This window comes from Camellia sinensis, chromosome 8, assembly GCF_055761805.1.
Source record: "Camellia sinensis isolate YWXY chromosome 8, ASM5576180v1, whole genome shotgun sequence".
NCBI classification, from domain to species: Eukaryota; Viridiplantae; Streptophyta; class Magnoliopsida; order Ericales; family Theaceae; genus Camellia; species Camellia sinensis.
Genome location: NC_138968.1, coordinates 187,744,261 through 187,763,224, shown reverse-complemented (window position 1 = coordinate 187,763,224; position 18,964 = coordinate 187,744,261). Strand labels below are relative to the sequence as shown.

Sequence of the window (18,964 nt, the reverse complement as noted above, 5' to 3'; positions counted from 1 at the left end):
TGACACACCTGAAGCACTTAGTCCAAGAAAGTGCTGATGAAGAGGTTGTCCTTAGAGATGACAATGATGCCTGGTTATAGGCAAAGAGAGGAACCACAAGAAGCCAAGTCCTTGGCTTTGATTGAATTTTCAGCATTGGATTTAAAAGCAATAGTCCAGAAAGTTCAGGAGCAAGAGAGAGAGGCCATGATAATTGGCTGCAAACAGCAGAAGCAACAGGTTAGAGTCTTGACTCTTGGTAAGTACTGTGCCTTGGACATTGAAACAAAAGTCCAAGAGATACAGGAAGAGGAAGCCTTGTGGACAGATTTTGTCTATGAAGAGGAGGGCAGAGATATTGAATTGAAGAACCTGGGGGCAGAACCAAGCTTGAAGATCACTTCAAAGGTAGAAGAAACCAGAGGGAGTTCTCATGCACAAGACCCTTTAGAAGAAGTAAATCTAGGGGAAGGTTCTGTACAACAGCCCACTTATGTAAGTGCTTGTTTGAATGCTCTGGACAGAAACCAACTGTTGGTTGTTCTGAAGAAATACAAAGATTGCTTTGCATGGTCTTATAATGAACTACCAGGATTGGACAGGTCATTAGTGGAACATAGGCTCCCTATGAAGCCTAACTTCAAGCCATATAAGCAGAAACCAAGAAGGATGAGTCCAGAAGTAATTCAGAAGGTCAAGGAAGAGATCCTCAGACTACTCAAGGCAGGTTTTATTAGGACAGCCAGGTATGTTGAATGGCTATCTAATATTGTGCCTGTAGTCAAGAAGAACGGTAAAATGAGGGTATGCATCGATTTCAGAAATTTGAATCTAGCAACTCCAAAAGATGAGTACCCTATGCCCATAGTAGATTTGCTAGTAGATAGTTCAGCAGGGCATCAAGTTTTATCAATGATGGATGAACACTCTGGTTATAATCAAATCTGCATTGCAGAGGAGGATGTCCATAAGACAGCATTCAGATGTCCTGGAAATATTGGCACCTTCGAATGGGTTAAGATGCCATTTGGCCTGAAGAATGCTAGAGCTACATACCAAAGGGCTATGAACACCATTTTTCATGACCTCATTGGAGGGTATTTAGAATGTTATATTGATGACATTGTAGTGAAATCCCAGTCCATGGAGGAACACCTGCTTCACTTAGAAGCAGCCTTTGAAAGGATGAGGAAGTTCAAGTTGAAGCTCAATCCTCTTAAATGTGCTTTTGGTGTATCATCTGGAAATTTCTTGGGCTATGTTGTTCACAAGAAGGGAATACAGATTGATCAGAATAAAGCCAAAGCAATCATTGAAGCCAAACCCCCATCAAGTAAGAAAGAATTACAAAGGTTCCTTGGGTAGGTTAACTTTCTTCGAAGGTTCATTTCTAACACTGCAGGGAAAACTAAAGTATTTTCTTCCTTGTTAAGGCTGAAAGATGAAGAGGAATTTATGTGGACAGCAGAGCATCAAATTGCTTTCGAAGGTATCAAGGCCTACTTGGCCAACCCTCCAGTGCTGATGCCACCAAAGGGTAACAACCCCTTGAAGTTGTACATAGCTGCAGCAGAAGATTCATTGGGAGCTTTCTTGGCCCAAGACAATGTAGAAGGCAAGGAGCAAGCTGTTTATTACCTTAGTAGGTTTCTAAATTCTTGTGAATGTAAATACTCAGCTGTTGAAAAGCTGTGCCTTGCTTTATATTTTGCTGCAATGAAATTGAGATACTATCTTTTACCTACAACTGTCTTGGTAATTTGCAACCACAAATTTGGTTAAATATATGTTATCTAGACCAATGTTGAGGGGAAGAATTGGCAAATGGATGCTTGCCTTATCAGAATTTCATCTAGAATATGTCCCTCAAAGGGCAATAAAAGGGCAGGTTTTAGCCAATTTCTTGGCAGATCATCCATCTCAAACAGAGAGCCAGGAGATAATGGAACTTGGTATGACCAGTGTTGAGCCATGGCAAATGTGGTTCGATGGGTCGAAAGCAAATGGGTTAATTGGAATTGGTATTGTAATCAAGTCTCCACAGGGGATAGAAACTACCCATGGTTTTAGAGTGGATGAAGCTACCTGTTCCAATAACCAGGCTGAATATGAAGCCTTAATTGTGGGACTAGAGATTCTTATTGGATTACAAGTACATGCAGTTGACATATTTGGAGATTCTCAATTGGTGGTTAACCAAGTGAAAGGAATTTTCAAGTGTCAAAGCATAAGTATCTTGCCATATTATGTTGTTGCATTACATTTGCTTTCTCAGTTTCAAATAGCAAATGTAACCCATGTTCCAAGATTCTTGAACAATAGAGCCAATGATGTGGCTCAAAAGGCTTCGAACTTCAAGAGAAGGGATAATACCCAAAGGGACATAAGCCAAACAACATATCAGAGATTAATACAACCTTTGAATAAAAGGAATGTGATCTTGGAAGTCAATCATAATGACTTACAAGAACAAGATTGGAGGCATCCAATAATGCAGTACTTGGCTGGTCCATCTTCGAAGGCTAGTAGAAAAGTTAAGTTGCAGTCTATGCAATATATAATATATGGCAATGCTCTCTACAAAAGGGGGGGAGATGGCTTATTGTTAGAATGTCTAGGCCCGAAAGAAGCATTAACAGCTATGGCTGAGGTTCATGAAGGCATCTGTGGTGCTCATCAACCTGGTGTAAAAATGAGATGGTTGCTTCGAAGGCATTCCTATTATTGGCCAACCATCCTTAAAGACTGCATAGAATATGCAAAGGGGTGTCAGGCATGTCAAAAGCATGGCACAATAAGGCACGTGCCCATAACTGACCTACATGCAGTAGTGAAGCCTTGGCCATTCAGAGGGTGGGCCATGGATATGATGGGAAAAATACACCCACCTTCTTCGAAGCATCATTGTTTCATTCTAGTGGCCACTGACTACTTCACTAAATGGGTCGAAGCTAAGCCATACAAGGCTATAGACCAAACAGAGGTTATTGGTTTTATTAAAGATTTGATCCATAGATTTGGCATCCCGCAAACCATAACAGTTGATAATGGAACTGTGTTTGATGGGAAGATGGTGAAGGCTTTTGTGGCAGAATTTGGAATTAGCCTTGTTAATTCCACACCCTATTATGCACAAGCTAATGGTCAAGCTGAGTCATCCAATAAGTCCTTGAAAAAAGGAATACAGAAGGTTGTGGATGACAATCCCAGGGATTGGCATAACCTATTATTGGATGTTTTGTGGGCATATAGAACCTCACCGAGGTCAAGCACAGGAGTCACTCCCTATGCCTTGGTGTATGGACATGATGCAGTCTTACCAGTAGAGATTAATGTTAAATCTTTGAGAGTAAGATGTCAAGATCAATTGAATCCTGAACAATACCATCAAAGTATGTGCTTAGAATTAGAAGGCATAGATGAAGCCAGAATTTTGGCATTAAATAGCGTTCTTTTCCAAAAGAAGAAAGCAGCCAAGAATTATAATAGGAAAGTCAAACACATTGGCTTTGATGAAGGTGATTTGGTATGGAAGACAATACTCCCAATTGGGATTAAAAGCCATAAGTTTGGCAAATGGTCACCTAACTGGGAAGGACCATATCAAATTCATAGGGTTCTATCTTTTGGAGCATACCATTTAAGAAATTTGAATGGTTATGTACATCCCAAAAAGATTAATGGCAGATATTTAAAACCTTATTTTCCAACTATTTGGGAAACACAAGGGATAGAGTAAACATCATATGCAAGCATCATATGCAAAAACACAAGCTTGCTCAAATGATATACAAAATATTGTGCTTTCATAAAGAGTCAAGTACATTGTGCCACAAATTGGCCCAAAAAACATTACAATGCTTTAGTTGTTTTTCTACAATAGCTTTCCTATTGCTAAGGGAAGGAAATAATTGGATAGCCACAGCCATGTCTTCTTTTCGATTAGCCAGCCCTTGATTGGTGATGTGCAGTTTCTTATCAGTTCGAACCAAGGCTTGGTTTACTGCGGCTAACTCTTCTTCAAGCTGAGCTTTTTTCTCCAGAAGTTGGACTCGAAAGTGGGAGGCAGAAGAGTGTTGTTCTTTCAGAGTTGATACTTCAGTATGCACTTGAGAAACAAAACTCTGGTCCTCAGCCAGCTTCTCATCCGCAGTCTTAGCAGCATGACAAATATTGAGATAAAAATCAATAGTAGCTGCAGCCTGAGATAGATGACTTGAGACACTCATGGCAGACTGCTCAGCAATGTTACAGCATTGAAGGAACCCATTCCTGATGATAGGCCTTTGTAGAGCCTCGAAGGGGATCCTTGAAAAAGAAGTCAACAGTTGCAAGCATGTGTCCTGTTAAAACCTATCACCTACTTCACCCACTTAAACCTACTCCACTAAACCTAATCCACTACACCACTACCACCTCACCTACTCCACTAAACCTAACCCACTACACCACTACCACCTCCACTTCACCTACTCCTTACCTACTACACACTCACCCTCTTCTATATATAGGAATCATGAATCATTGTAATAAATCAATATATCAATCAATAATAATACATACAATTTATTCTCTCTCTTTCTCTATACATTATTTCTTACATGGTATCAGAGCTGGTTTAAAACCTAGTATTTTCGCTTCCCCGGCGGGCGGCAACCTCACCTTAGCCGCCCGCCGGACCTCAACCTATTCCGCTGATAAAATCAACAAAGATTTGTGCAACTGTAGTCATGTGTGAGGCTGATGGAGAAGAATTCTTCACCTCATATGACGAGACAGTCTGGAACTGGAAACACTGCAACATTCTGCTCTGGAATTCTGCAGCAGCTAGATTATAGCTTGGTTGAGTGCCAAGCTTTGGTTCTTCCACCCACTCTTGAACTTGCCCAGCAAAGTGTGAAGGTTCATGCTTGTGTTGGAGGGACTAGTGTGCGCGAAGATCAGCGCATTCTCTCCAGTGGGGTTCATGTTGTTGTTGGTACTCCTGGTCATGTGTTTGACATGTTGCGGAGACAATCACTTCGCCCTGTTTACATCAAAATGTTTGTCTTGGATGAAGCTGATGAAATGCTGTCACGAGGTTCTTAAAAATCAGATCTATGATATTTTCCAGTTGCTGCCACCCAAAATCCAGGTTGGGGTGTTCTCTGCCACAATGCCACCAGAGGCTCTTGAAATCACCAGGAAATTCATGAATAAGCCTGGAAAGAGAAAAAGCTCATGCTAGGATTTGCGAAGTGATTCGCTGCAGGAATTTTGGCTTTGAATGAAACCCTTACCATACTCCACTCATTCTCTCCAACTGTTCTAACTTTTTATTTTTATTATTATTATTATTATATCAAATAATCAATGCACTCATGTTCCCCACTAACAGTGTCCACTTTTGACCCAAACCATTTTCAATCCATCATTTCTCCTTCACCTTTTGCACCCCACTCACCGACTCTCTCTCCACTTTATCACATGAGTTTGTCCCTCTCTCTCCTCCATTTGATTTCAAAAATCACTTATTTTTATTTATTTTTTTCCAAGTCACTTTTCCTCTTTTTTAAATACCCCACTTTATTTTGAAACAATCGCACTGATGTTTTTCATATAATCCATCTATAAATATTTTTTATCTATTTTCTTTCTCCCTTGTTTTCTTTCATTTTATTTTTATTTTTTCAACAAAACACTCCCAAAACAAAAACAAAAAAAAAAAAAAAAAAAAAAACAACATTTTACAAACTTGTCATTTCTTCAAGCCGGGGATCAACCCCGATCAGCATTTTACACCATAAAAAAAAAATAAATAAATAAATAAAATAAAAATAAAAAAAACACAAAACAAACCAAAACACAACCAACACAAATCGGAACAGTGGGATTTTTCTTCTCGCCTATTCCGCCGGTCTTTTCTTCTTGCCACCGTCTTGGGCGGCCCTTGCCGGTGTTGCCTCCGTGTTTCCCACTCCACTGGGCATGATCACTACTCCCTGCTCCTCCACTGCAGCATATGGCGGCCCTCCAAATCGGAACATAAAACTGGCCTTCCGCTTCAGCTCCTTGTTTTCCGCCTTTAGCACACTTATCTCTGCTCGCGCATCCTTATACATGCGTTGGAGCAGAGCCAGTTGGGCGTTTAACTGCTGCACCTCATTTGTCCTACTCTGCAGCCGGTTCGACAAATTTGTAACCGCAGTCATGGTTTCCACACATGACTTCAATGTATACTGATTGGCCTCCACATCCGACTGCACTGCCATTCTTTGCTCCACCGACCGCATCGGAAAGTTCAACGGAGCAAAACCAGAGGTGTTTGGTTGAGGTTCACGGGCCTCCGCACCAGTTATCTCTCTTGTTGACTCGTTGAGGTCGGGAAAGAGAGTGAGTAGACCACGGGATGAAGAGGCCATATTCTGGGTAGCTGAACGGGAAGAAGAGGCCATGTTTTTTGGGTTGCTGAGTGTTTCAGCGAAATAGCAATTTCAGACTGATAATGTTCGGAAGGGGAGTGTTTCAAGATTTGCAGCTCTTAGAGGCAATCTCTCAGAAAAACAAATATCTCTCTCAGAAAATGAAGAGTTTTTCAGAAGTTTTTTCCCAGGTTTTTTTGTCTTCGCTTCTGCCTCAAGCACAGCCTCCGCATTGGTTTATATCGACACTGACGACGCGGCCGACACGCCACTCTGTCGCTCACGTGCCTCGCCGCGTCTCCGGCTCACCTTTTGATGGCTCGACGCTTTCTGTCGGGCACGACTTTTGATGAAGTGGGCGCGCCTTTTGAGGGCGCAACTTTTGATGGCACGTCTTTTTATGGATTGGGCACGCATTTTGATGGCACGTCTTTTTATGGATTGGGCACGCCTTTTGATGGCACGCCTTTTGAAAGATTGGGCACACCTTTTGAGGGTGCGACTTTTTAGGGGTCCGACAAGACTCTGTAAACTGTCCCGACATTAATTCCGGTTAGCTCCTTTATGGGTCCGACAAGACTCTGTAAACTGTCCCGACATTGATTCCGGTTAGCTCCTTTATGGGTCCGACAAGACTCTGTAAACTGTCCCGACATTGATTCCGGTTAGTTTCTACAAGGGTCCAACAAGACTCTGTAAACTGTCACAACAACTGTCACAACATTGTCTGCTACAACGGTCCGACATGACCCCATAAACTGTCTTCTACATCGGTCTGACACCACCATACAGTGTCCTCTACAACGTTATGACACCCCCATACAGTGTCCTCTACAACGTTATGACACCCCCATACCGTGTCCTCTATAACGTTATGACACCACCATCCAGTGTCTTCACCAATGGTCTGACACGACCATACAGTGTCACCTATCCTCTTTTATTTTTATGTATTTTCTTGTTTTGTAACTCTCTCCAAACTCAAGTTGGTTAGTTCCTATCCCCCTTGAGTTTGCGGGGGGCTGTTAAAACCTATCACCTACTTCACCCACTTAAACCTACTCCACTAAACCTAACCCACTACACCACTACCACCTCACCTACTCCACTAAACCTAACCCACTACACCACTACCACCTCCACTTCACCTACTCCTTACCTACTACACACTCACCCTCTTCTATATATAGGAATCATGAATCATTGTAATAAATCAATATATCAATCAATAATAATACATACAATTTATTCTCTCTCTTTCTCTATACATTATTTCTTACATGTCCAAATCTACTAAAGGTGCAAAAGGCTTGTTGCTGGAGGAAGGAGAACTCTTGAAGATTTCCAATAGGGAGTCAGCCAAGGCTAATGGCTCAGCTTCAGCAGTAGAGGTGGGAGAGGTAGAAGGTATGTCAAAGAGACTAGCTAGTCTTCCTTCAAAAATGTCTACCTCATCCCTTGACATGAAGGGCATAGAGAGTGTTGTGGTGGAAGACGCAAAGGGCTGCATATGGATGGGAGAGACGGATGGAGCATCTTTGGCAGCCTCTATGGTCTTGGCCACCAGCAAATCAAGAGAAGAAGGGCTGGAAGTGGGCATTGGTGATGAACCATGAATTGAAGGGCTACCAGTGTTTTTTGTGGAAGAATCAACTGCCATTGGGAATGGAGTGGCAGTTGGAGTTTCTATAAAGGACGGAGAAAGAGCAAGGCTCGAAGGAAAAGTAGACTGAGGTAGGTTACGAGCCAAAAAAGGGAGGTATGGCTTTAATCCAAGAAAAGGAGATGCAGGAATACTGGAGTTTAAAGAAGGTATGACAAATATAGGCTTTGGAAGTGGAAGTACGACTCGAACAGCCCTGACATTCTGCATTTGGTCAACCTCAACCGAAATTGAGGAAGGTCTCATTGGAAAGGTGAGTGCAGTAGTTGTCGCTGCAAAAGGAAGAAATGCAGAACAATGTTAAACTTCAATACCACAAGCTGACAAAGTAAAAAACAGCAGAGGTATGAAAGAAATTACTTGTTCCAGAGGCGCTAGTGCTGATGGGAGAACTGCGGAGAGAGTAATGTCCAGCAGTCTGCTGCCTTCTTACCATTTCCCCTTGTGTTGCATCGGCAGTAGCAGCTTCCTCTCTTTGCTCTTGCCATCTTTTCTTGGCCCTCTCAAATACAACGATTGCCTTGGAATGTTCTTGTTCGACTGCCTTGGCGGCTGCTTTATGAGTAGAGTCCTCAACATGGTCAGTGACAGGAACAGTCATTTTCTTTCTGTTCTCCCTTGGCAGAGATACAACCAATTCTTTTCCAACCTCCCCTTCTTCAGATCGGGGTTCAGACTCTCCAGAGATAAGTTCTTTCTCCGCTATTATGGTGGTTGCCTCGCTAACAGGATTTTCAATGGCATCAGATGAAGATACAGCTACCTTTTGTCTCTTTGTTCTGTGTAAGGGCACTTCCTTCTCTAGCTCAACCTCTCTTTCTTCTTCAAGAGATTCAGGTACTTCAGGAGGAAGGACTAGTCTCCTTTTTATTTTTTGTTGTTGTTTCTTCTTGAGAATAGCTAAAGTCTCGGCTCTCTTGGGAGACTCTTCTTGTGGAGACCCTACACCAAAAGCATGAGTATAAGGAAACCAACAAAAGATTCAGAAATAAAAGGGGAGGAGAAGAACTTGAAGATACTCACCCTTCTTCGAAGCAGCTCTAGTAACCCTGGTTAGAAGGGGTAAAGTGGCAGGAGTGGTGGTGACAACTTCAGGAGGGGGAGAAGTGTTCTGGGCTGTTGTTGACTTATCCTTCGAAGGCAATCCCAATCCCACCAACAAGTCATGAGGGTGTGCAGAGAGGCGCACTTCCATATTGGCTGTCCACCAGTTCTTAAACCTTTTTAAAACTGAGCCAAAGGGGCGAAAGGGGATAAATTGGAATTCACTCAATTCCTTCAGCAGTCTAAGTACTGCTGCCTCTGGCTTGGATTTGGGTATTCTCAAATCCCTGGCAGTGAGATGGACATTTGAAAGACTGTAAAGAGGAACAGGTATCCCTTGAGAGAGCCCAAATTGCCTTGCAAATTGAGAAGGGCAGTATACCTCAGATATGCATTTATAGGCTCGAGGGTTCAGAGTGCCAATGAACAGCTCCCTTGGTAATAATATAGAGGCCCACATATCTTTGTGGGGAGAAGTGGAACATTCCTTATCAGCCAGAAAAGATTGTAGCCAGGTTGGCCCTCTATTGGCTTCGAAAGGACAAAAGAAGGAAGCAGATAGAGAGATAGGAAGTTGATAAAAGAAGGTAAAGTAATAAGCAAAGGAAGCAGGGTAAAGGGCAATCCTGGCATATTTTTCCCCGTAAGTACTAGGATCCTGAACAAGGAATCCTAAACACTTGGGATGTAGGTCAGTGAAATAAGCAAAGAGCCAGAGTTGGAGTACCCAGAGGGGACCTCCTTGGTTAGAATCGAGGGGTTTTTCGCAAAATTGGGAGCAGGTTCTGTAGACACGACCTAGAAGATAAGGAGCAAGAGCGATATGTTTCTTCAAGACGAGTGCCTTCGCAAGTGGAGCAAACTCAGGCATAATCCTCTGAGATGAGGTGCAAAAGAGGAATTTGCATAACCAGTATAATATGAAGGAGAAGAATTCTCTGTCCCGCACAGGACCTTCTCTCTTATTTTCAGTCTTTACGAAGTCACTATAAGAAGAGCTTAGGGCTGGAAGAGAAAATTTGACAGGAAGGTCTGGATAGTTGGGAGTAAAAGGAGAACCATGGGGTGAAAGCCCTAGGAGATGGCAAATATCAGGAACGGTGGGGGTCATCATACCGCACCGAAACTGGAAGAAATTGAAAGCCATATTCCAAAAACATAAGGCAGCAGGAATTAAAAAGGGGTCTTCAGGAATAATGAACCTGGAGAGTCGAAGGGCATCGAGGATATAAAGCTCTTGCAGGTCATCTTCTGTCGCAGGCACCACTCTGTCATACCATTCCTCCCATTCAGTCCTCAATGTCGGCCAGCAACGATGAGGACGGTTTACCCTCCAATTTCCCCAATCAAGTCTTCTTTCGTAGAGAAGGAAATGGTCCTCCAAACGAGGGTACAGAGCTGGGAGTTGAGCGGGAACCTCCCGGAAGATAGGACCTAGGACGTACTCCAGTTTGTTGCTATGGCGAGGAACGAAAAGACGACCATCGATGTTACTTGACTCACCAGATGTCAGCTTGCTGATTTCTTCATCGATACAATATTTCAAAGCCATGGTAGGACTGATATGGTCGCCAGCAAGTACTTTTAGAGAGGAGGGATCCATTGGTAGTAAGCAAAAGAAGAGCAAAGAAGATCAGAAGAACCAGTAGAGAGAAGGGTTTGTAAAAGGCAAGAGATTTCGGAACACGAAACGAGAGGGTTTTAAAACCTTTGTGTCCGAAATTATACCCCGTAAGTCGTTAAGTACTAAAAGTACGAATACGAGGAATTTCTTCCAATATTGATAGTTTTGGAGGGAAAAGCTTATTCCGGGGATTGGGGCCAGCTTCGAAATGAAATATTTGGCTTCGAAAACAAGATCTTGGCGTCAAAAATCAAATAACAACGGCTTCGAAATACATAAGTCGGCTTCGAAGCCTAGTATATGCTTAAAGGTGCTGAATTGCTTGATTATGGGTCTGTTTAGGGGTTATAAATCAAAGTAACGACCTTCGGAGTAAAACTTAGTATTTTCTGAGTATGAGAAACGCTGTTCGGAGCATACTACATGTTTAAAAATGCCTGAATGCTCAAAGTATTGGTCTACTTCAAAAATCTAAAGACCTGTTTGAAGGTTATTAGTCAAAATGACAACATTCGAAGCAAACCCTAGGACTCTTTAAGGAAGAGGGGCACTGTTCGAAACATCCAAGACCAATCATTGGTTTCTATATGAGCAAGAAGGAATTGCCATAGGTTGCCCTTCGAAGCCAAAAGAGATCAGTTTAAAATTGATTGGCTTTACCAACCATGACCATATATTGGTTACAGTTAGTGTTGAAGAGTAAAGTCATTAAAATCGAAGTACTAAAATAATATCTGCCAGAATTGTCAATTTTACTCCATGAATTGGAAAAAGACATGATTGGTTCTTTTAGTACTTCATTAAACAATTGATTCGAAGGGTGAGATTGTTCAAATTCGAAGTTATGAGTTAGCTGTTAAAGATAAAAGGAAACAAAGTCAAACAGTGTTAAATACAGAAAGACTTTGTTTATATTAAAGCCAAGATGATTACATTAAGTAACCCTATTTGGGTACAAATTCAAGCTCATAAAAATAAGGAATAGAATAAATAACAAGGTCATGAAATTTTGTCCAGCAATGGTCAATAAATTTCTGTTCTTTCTTTATTATGTCTTCTATCTCTTCTAAAGTTGGTTGCATAAGCTGATGAGCTCTCACTTCATAATAGAGTTCTTCAGCCTTCGCTTCGAAAGCCTCTTCCCTTGATTTTTGTTCCAATTCATCTATAACCAAATCATCCCAGTACGCAGAATCTTTATTCCTGAAGTCATCGAACTCTTCGATAAAATTCTCTGCTTCATACTGGGCATGAATTCGGAGAGATGAAAGTTGATCCGGATTTTGGATGGTGTTCTTAGAATTCTGATGCCAGTGGAGGAGCACTGGGAGTTGGTCCAAAAACAAATGAAGCTCTGCCTGGGCAAGAGGGTTGAGGACATGACCCCTAGTTAGGACATCACAAGCCTATTGAAAGTTCTTAAGAGGAGTGTCATCCTCAAGAACATTGAAGGGCAGGTGGGAGAAAGCCGCGAGCAAGAGTTGAGCTTGCTTTCGCTCGGCTGGAGAAGGGGGTGACGGAGGTTGGTAAGGTGGAAAAACTTTGTCCATAGGAAGGGCAAGTCTTAGTTTCTCTGTCCAGGAAAGAATGGGAGAAGGAGAAGGAGAAGATGGTCCTGCTTCGGAAGATGGGAAGAGAGTAGATGGCTCTGCTTCAGAAGACAAAGGGGAGGGAGTAGATGTTTCTATCTCAGAAGATGCAGAAGAGGGTGTGGATGCCTCTATTATGGGAGATGGCACGGGAGCAGAAGGAACAAAGGCATTAATGTAATCAAGCCAATCAGAAGAACAAATCTTCGCCTTCTTGGCTAAGAATGAAAGGGTATACCCTTGTGCTTCTTCTGGACGTCGGGTAGGGTGCATTATCTTTGTAGGCATGGAAGAAGTATACCAAGCCACAAGCAGATTCTCTTCCAAGCCACGTCGAAGGTCAATGGGCACGTAAGGGTAGACCACTGAGCTTCGAGCGTAGGAGGGAAACTCCAAGGGGTCAGTGAACTCAACAAAATGGTGATTGATTCGCTCCCTTAAATCATAAGTCTCAGGAGTTGACCAGCTTGTCCAGCCAGAAGCCCCAGAGGGTGAAGAAGTTACAGTTTCATCCCATGCAGAGGTCTGTGAAGAAGAGTTTCCTAAGTCCATATTTTCAACTTGTCGAAGCAAAGGCTTGAGAGTAGTTCGGTCAAAATACAAAGGGAGCTTAGGGGAAGAACTCTTTGTGTCTGTAAGTTTGTAAACCAAGGGATTAAAGGCAATGTGTTCGTAGTCCAAAGGTTTATAATCTGCAAAAGCCTCCATTACTTGAATAGAGAAGGGCGGGTAAAGGTGGCTAATGAATGTGTGGAGATTCTTTCGAGGAGGAATAACTTCACTCAAAGGCTCTTCATATGCTTGATCAGTAGTAAGGGAAGTTGATGCAGCCATAGTCTGTTCGAATACTAAGGTATTGGGATGTTCAACGAGTTAATGCAAATGATCACCAAATGGATGACGGTTGTACTTCCAGAATTTGGATTCCATACACGATCTGGAGGCGCGGGAAAACTGTAATCCACTAATATCACCAAGTATTGGGTATATTAGTGCGGGGGGTAATGTTGGCTACATATTTTGTAAAAGCCAATTACAGTTCGACACGTGGCAGAGTAAGGGTAATAAAGGAAGGTTATTCAAGCCTTTAATCCCGATCGTACACGTGGCAATAAATATTGGTCCTCACATGATCTGAGTAACACTAGATCAATAACGGGATGCAAGATGACATATCTTCAACGGTTACTCATATTCAAATTCAAGTACAAGAGGGAAGCTTAACTGCCAGTAATGGCGTAATGGAGCTACTTGTAAGGAAGCATGATCAGCGATCATGGAGGAGCAGTTCGAAGGTCATCACTGACGAGTATAAATAGCAGGGCAGCCCCCAGAAAAAAAGGACGGACTCAGATCATACAAATCAGTCATTTACTTCATATATTTTCTTTTCCAGTCTTTTACATTTCCAGTCTTTAAATACCTGTTCTTTAAATACCTGCACTTTAAATACCCGCACTGCACTTCGATTCATAGGAGTAGCTTCAAGTAGATTCAAGTAGATTGCCGTTATAAACCTCTCTGAGGCCGAGTTCGGACCATTGTAAGTGTTCATTTTTATGAAATACTTCAATTGTTCTTCATATTACTGTTATTTCTATTAACTTCTCCTAAGTCAAGCCACCAGTAAAATTCCTCTTCATTGAGGCTGAAAAGAACTAAAACACAATCGTCTGATAATTGGTTGGCAATCACAATTTTTGTAAGGACTGATTGATCCTTGCTGGCACGCTCACATTCACAAAAATACCCTTCGAAAAGCCAAAAAGCCAACACCATGTAAATTAGCATGGTGGGAAATTTTTTAAATGACATATTCTTTGCTGCTTCCCTAGTAACACACATCTGTTAGTTTCTTTTTTTGATATGATTTTGTAGTTCTGTTAATCTCTCATCATTGCTATTGTTGCTTTCCTTTAACGCATACTTCATACTGAATGTTCAGGCATCACATACAAGGCTATCCGTCTATTCGCATTTTTCGTAAGGGAAGCGATGTTAGGTAATTCACTGTGTTATATATCTTTTACCATCTGTGTCAGATTCTTTTTGCATTTCTTTCAAATTTGAAGTGGGTGCTTCAAGACAATTTTTATCAAATACTTGAAAAAGTTGCAACATATTCATTTTTTTAGATTGATGAATGTTTGATTTAATTCCTCATTGATGCGTTGTCCCATATTGTTCTTCTTCATATACCATCAGCATGTTCTATATGATTTTCATCGTATGCTTCTAACTTATCTCTGCATGTTCATTTGCTGTGTGGAACTTTTATTGAATTTGCATATACTGCTACAGAATGTTTTTTTTTCTTCTTCCTGATTTTCATGTCTTATGCATATACTAAACATTCACCTGCATCATTTGGTCTCTTCATGCACTTATCTAAGTGAGGTATTGGTCATTTCATGCACTTCTTTATGTGAGGCATGGTATTGCTATTATATGATAAATAGAGGAATGGGAGTATTTTCTACGATACTGTTGAACAACACAACCTCAAACCCGAGAATGGTATTAAATCAATTAGATGCATTATTTTTCTGACTTCACTTCCTACTCATGCCTTTTTCCCATTACTTACATAAACCCAGACTTTTTCATGATTTTTCCATTTAGAGAAATAGGATATGGAACATTTCTACCCTGTAAAAAAACATTGGATAATAAGGTAGCATTTATATGGTACATAACATTTTTGCATTGGAAGTCCATTTACTAGTGCGGTTAGTCTTGTTAAAATGCTTTTGCAATTTCATTTGATAGTCCTATGGCGAGTTATGCCCAAGTTGCAGTATCTTGTCTTTTATGTCTTACATTATTCCTGAACTCGTTTATTCTTCAGTCATCAAATACTTGATCCTAGTTTCTCGCTATTATTGTAGTTCTTGTGATTTAAGGTTCAAAGAGAAGTGTGCCGGCCTTTACAAGAGGGCTGTGAAGTAGAGCAAACTCTACTGTTTACCCCTGAGTTGTGGGGATCCAGTCCTGTGAAATACAGGAATGATAGCTGGTTTATGGTGGGTTTTTTTTTCTTGAAACAAATGTTCAAATCAGAGTTTCTGACATTTTTATAGATTTTAATTGAATGCAAAATATAGGTTTGAGATTTAGTCAGAAGAAGCTGTTATAGTTTGTTCTTGAGATTAAAGAAAAAAAAGGTCCAAAAAAAAAAAATTTGACCTCCATAACTAACGGGCTTTTAGCTGCACCACACAATAGTTATAGTTTAATCCATGTGATAATAAAGAATTAAACAGGTTACTAGTTTGGCATCCTTGGGTTAGTCCAAATGTATCTCCTTTGACAGTGATTCAAAATCAATGTGAAAAATTTCACTTCTGCAGCTTTGCAAAAATTGGTAGTTTTTGGATGAGTTCAGTCACATTCAACTGGGTGAAATAATGGTTAACTAAACCCTACCTACTGAGAAAGCTGATTTGAAGTTTGGGTCCACTATTGCTGCCACTACTCTCAAAGATAAACCAGGAAAGGGGTTTAGAAAGCACTAGATGTCAGCTCTTCTTATTATTACTTGATTTTGTAATTTTTAATATTTTGTTATTATGATAATTTATCAATATATATATATATATATATATATTTTGTTATTTTGATAAATTCAGAGCTTTTCTGTTTCAAATTGTAGCTAATTTACTTCTGAGAACACATTCCTTCATGAAGTTTTGGGTTTCACATTTATATTTATGCCACCTAATGGACTATCATCTTTTATCTGACTTGCTTTAGGGATGACCATGGGCACCATGATCATGAATCATATTTCGGAGATTGAGATACAGATAGCCTGGTCAAAGTAATGTAAAGTTTGTGTTTAATGGTTGTGTCCATCTGTTAGCTTGTTAATACTTGGGAAATCCTACTTTCTATTTGATGAGTGCAACATGACTTGATATCAAAATTTCCATCCCTTGCAGACAATGGAAGATTTGGTTGCACCTATTACAACAGTGTCTCAGCGGCTGGCTTTGAAGAATGAACTTGGTAATGTGGCAGATGATGCAAAAAGACCTGCACCATTAGCTGGAGGATGTAGAATAGAAGGTTTTGTACGAGTTAAGAAGGTAAACTCTTTATCTATTTTCCCTTGATACATTGTTCCATATTTGTAAGGTCAACCCATTGAAATTCATATCATGTCCAATGGTATATTTCTGGCATATTGTTTCGGTCATCAAATCAAATTTCATATTGTCTGATTAGCTGCATGTTTCTGCATGTCTCTTTCTCTGAGAGTCAGGATCCTTTTTATTTTCTTTATCGTTATTTTCATATTTTCATATTCATCCCAGCTCGTTCAGTAGCTCACTTCTTTGATGCTTCCAAGATGAACATGTCGCATATCATTTCCAATCTTTCCTTTGGTAAAAGGATCTCTCCAGAAGTGATGAGTGGTTTGAAGCGAGTGGTACCTTATCTTGGTGGAAGCCATGATAAGTTGAATGGCCAGCAATATATAACTCATCTGGGTGATTCAAAAGCTAATCACCTTGCTTGTTTCCACTTTTCAAAAAACACTTTTAAGAAAATTCTACTTTCTTATTTTCCGTATTTTTTTGTTTTTACTGATTTTTTTTTAATATTTTAAGCAATTTTTTTTACATTTTAGACACACTTAACATAAATACACCTAAAAAGTAAAAAAATTGTAAAAAAAAATCTTTTAAAAATTCACTAAATACCAAAAATACAAAAAAAATATAAGAATTCGATACATTTTTTGTATTTTTATGTATTTATTAATTTTTTAAAATATTTTTTTACAAATTTTTTACTTTTTAGATACATCTAAGTAAGGTGTATCTAAAAAAGTAAAAAAAATGTTTAAATTTAAAAAATATTCACTAAAAACAAAAAAACACAAAAACCAAAAACGTCAGTTTTCAAAAAACTTAATACAGAAAACTCAAACCAAACACACTGAATATTACTGTAAGATTTTTGGTTCTTATTCTCCTGTTAAATATCTAGCATGGTTAGTCTTTCATATTGTTCCATGTGCTTGACCAAAAACGTCAGTTTTCAAAAAACTTAATACAGAAAACTCAAACCAAACACACTGAATATTACTGTAAGATTTTTGGTTCTTATTCTCCTGTTAAATATCTAGCATGGTTAGTCTTTCATATTGTTCCATGTGCTTGGCCATTAGCGAGAGCGTAGAGAAGGATAAGGAATTCGAACTTTCCTGAATATTTTCACTCTTGGATGAATGTTAGTGGAGGAATGTATCAAAGGCATAAAGTTTCTTGTTTAGGACTCATGGATTTTTTTTTTTTTTTAATTTCCAGTCCCCACTCATCTTTCTTTGCAACCCACAGGGCCTGTTGGTTTCTTTTTCTGGTGATTTCTTATTGTCATCATTGTTGTCTGTATTGATTACAAATTATGGTTATTTTAAATCACTGGAAAAGCACATAAACACTTGTAGGATCCGAGAACTCTGATGTGGGTAACATCCTGTCACTATTTTTTGTTTAATCCTGTCCTTATTTCACGCAAATGGGATGTTAAATGAATGTTGGATTTTTCTGAACTGTGAAGAATTACTATTGTTTAATTATTGCACTTTGACTCATCCTTTTTTTGATTTGTTCTTTTGTAGATAGAGCATTATCTTCAAGTTGTGAAGACACAGCTGATAACAAGAAGATCTAACCGTGAACAAAAATCAGTTGAGGAGTACGAATACACAGCACACAGTAGCCTCGTACACAGTTTTGATATCCCTGTTGCAAAATTCCATTTTGAACTATATCCGATGCAGGTTCAAAATAATCCATTAATGTCAATTTGTTGAGAATGGATCTGACTGATGTTTCTTTTGTTCTCATGACCTCTTTCCTATTATTACCAGATATTAATAACAGAAGATTCAAAGTCATTTTCTCACTTTATTACAAGCGTCTGTACTATTATTGGTGGTGTTTTCACGGTTAGTTATACTTACATGTGTGTGTTAACTGTTGAAAAAAAATTAATCTGATCATATAGTTATCAATATCTGATCAACGTGATTTTTTACAGACATATAATAATCGACGAATTGTACATATTGAACGGTTCAGATTATTAAAATGGGACCCATGATGGCCCCCACGGACTGATCATCAATATTCAAAAGTTATTTGTCCCGAAGGAGGTGATTATTTATTTTTTGTATGCACATGCTGGGCAGCCGAGGCAGCTGTACAATAAATAATTAATCTTTTACTACACACTTTATTTATATAATTTTTTATTACACATTTTTTCATAAAAAGATAAAAAATTAATCCAAACATTCATTTTTTTTCTTCATCTTTTTAGTCCAAAAAGATAAAAAATGCACTTATTTAGGACACCCTAAATAACTCTTAAAAAAAATTAAAAAGTTAAAAAGCTATCACTATTCATCCAAAAAAATATTAAAAAATTAATTTTACACAACATTCCTTATCAAACAACCCTGACAATAGAGGAGAGGAGCTGACTTGTCGGAAAAATTGCACTTATTTAGGTGTACAAATAACACGGTATTGTTCGGCCTGTATGGGCCCATCACGGGTTTCTTTTTAATAATTTGAACCGTTCAATGTGTAGAAATCGTCGAGTACTATATGCCTGTAAAAAATTACATTGATTAGATATCGGTAACTAT

General features: G+C 39.6%; 1 pseudogene across 1 annotated transcript in view; it reads left to right on the top strand.

Moving 5' to 3' along the window:
* Window positions 1-18,414, top strand: part of LOC114275113 (protein disulfide isomerase-like 5-4) — a 39,877-nt pseudogene extending 21,463 nt beyond the window's left edge. Inside the window, exons 9-14 of the transcript XR_014339237.1 lie at window positions 14,246-14,302; window positions 16,054-16,120; window positions 16,242-16,388; window positions 17,930-18,091; window positions 18,182-18,259; window positions 18,352-18,414. The product of XR_014339237.1 is annotated as a protein disulfide isomerase-like 5-4 (transcript). The remainder of the gene's footprint in view (window positions 1-14,245; window positions 14,303-16,053; window positions 16,121-16,241; window positions 16,389-17,929; window positions 18,092-18,181; window positions 18,260-18,351) is intronic.
* Window positions 18,415-18,964: the final 550 nt, after the last annotated feature.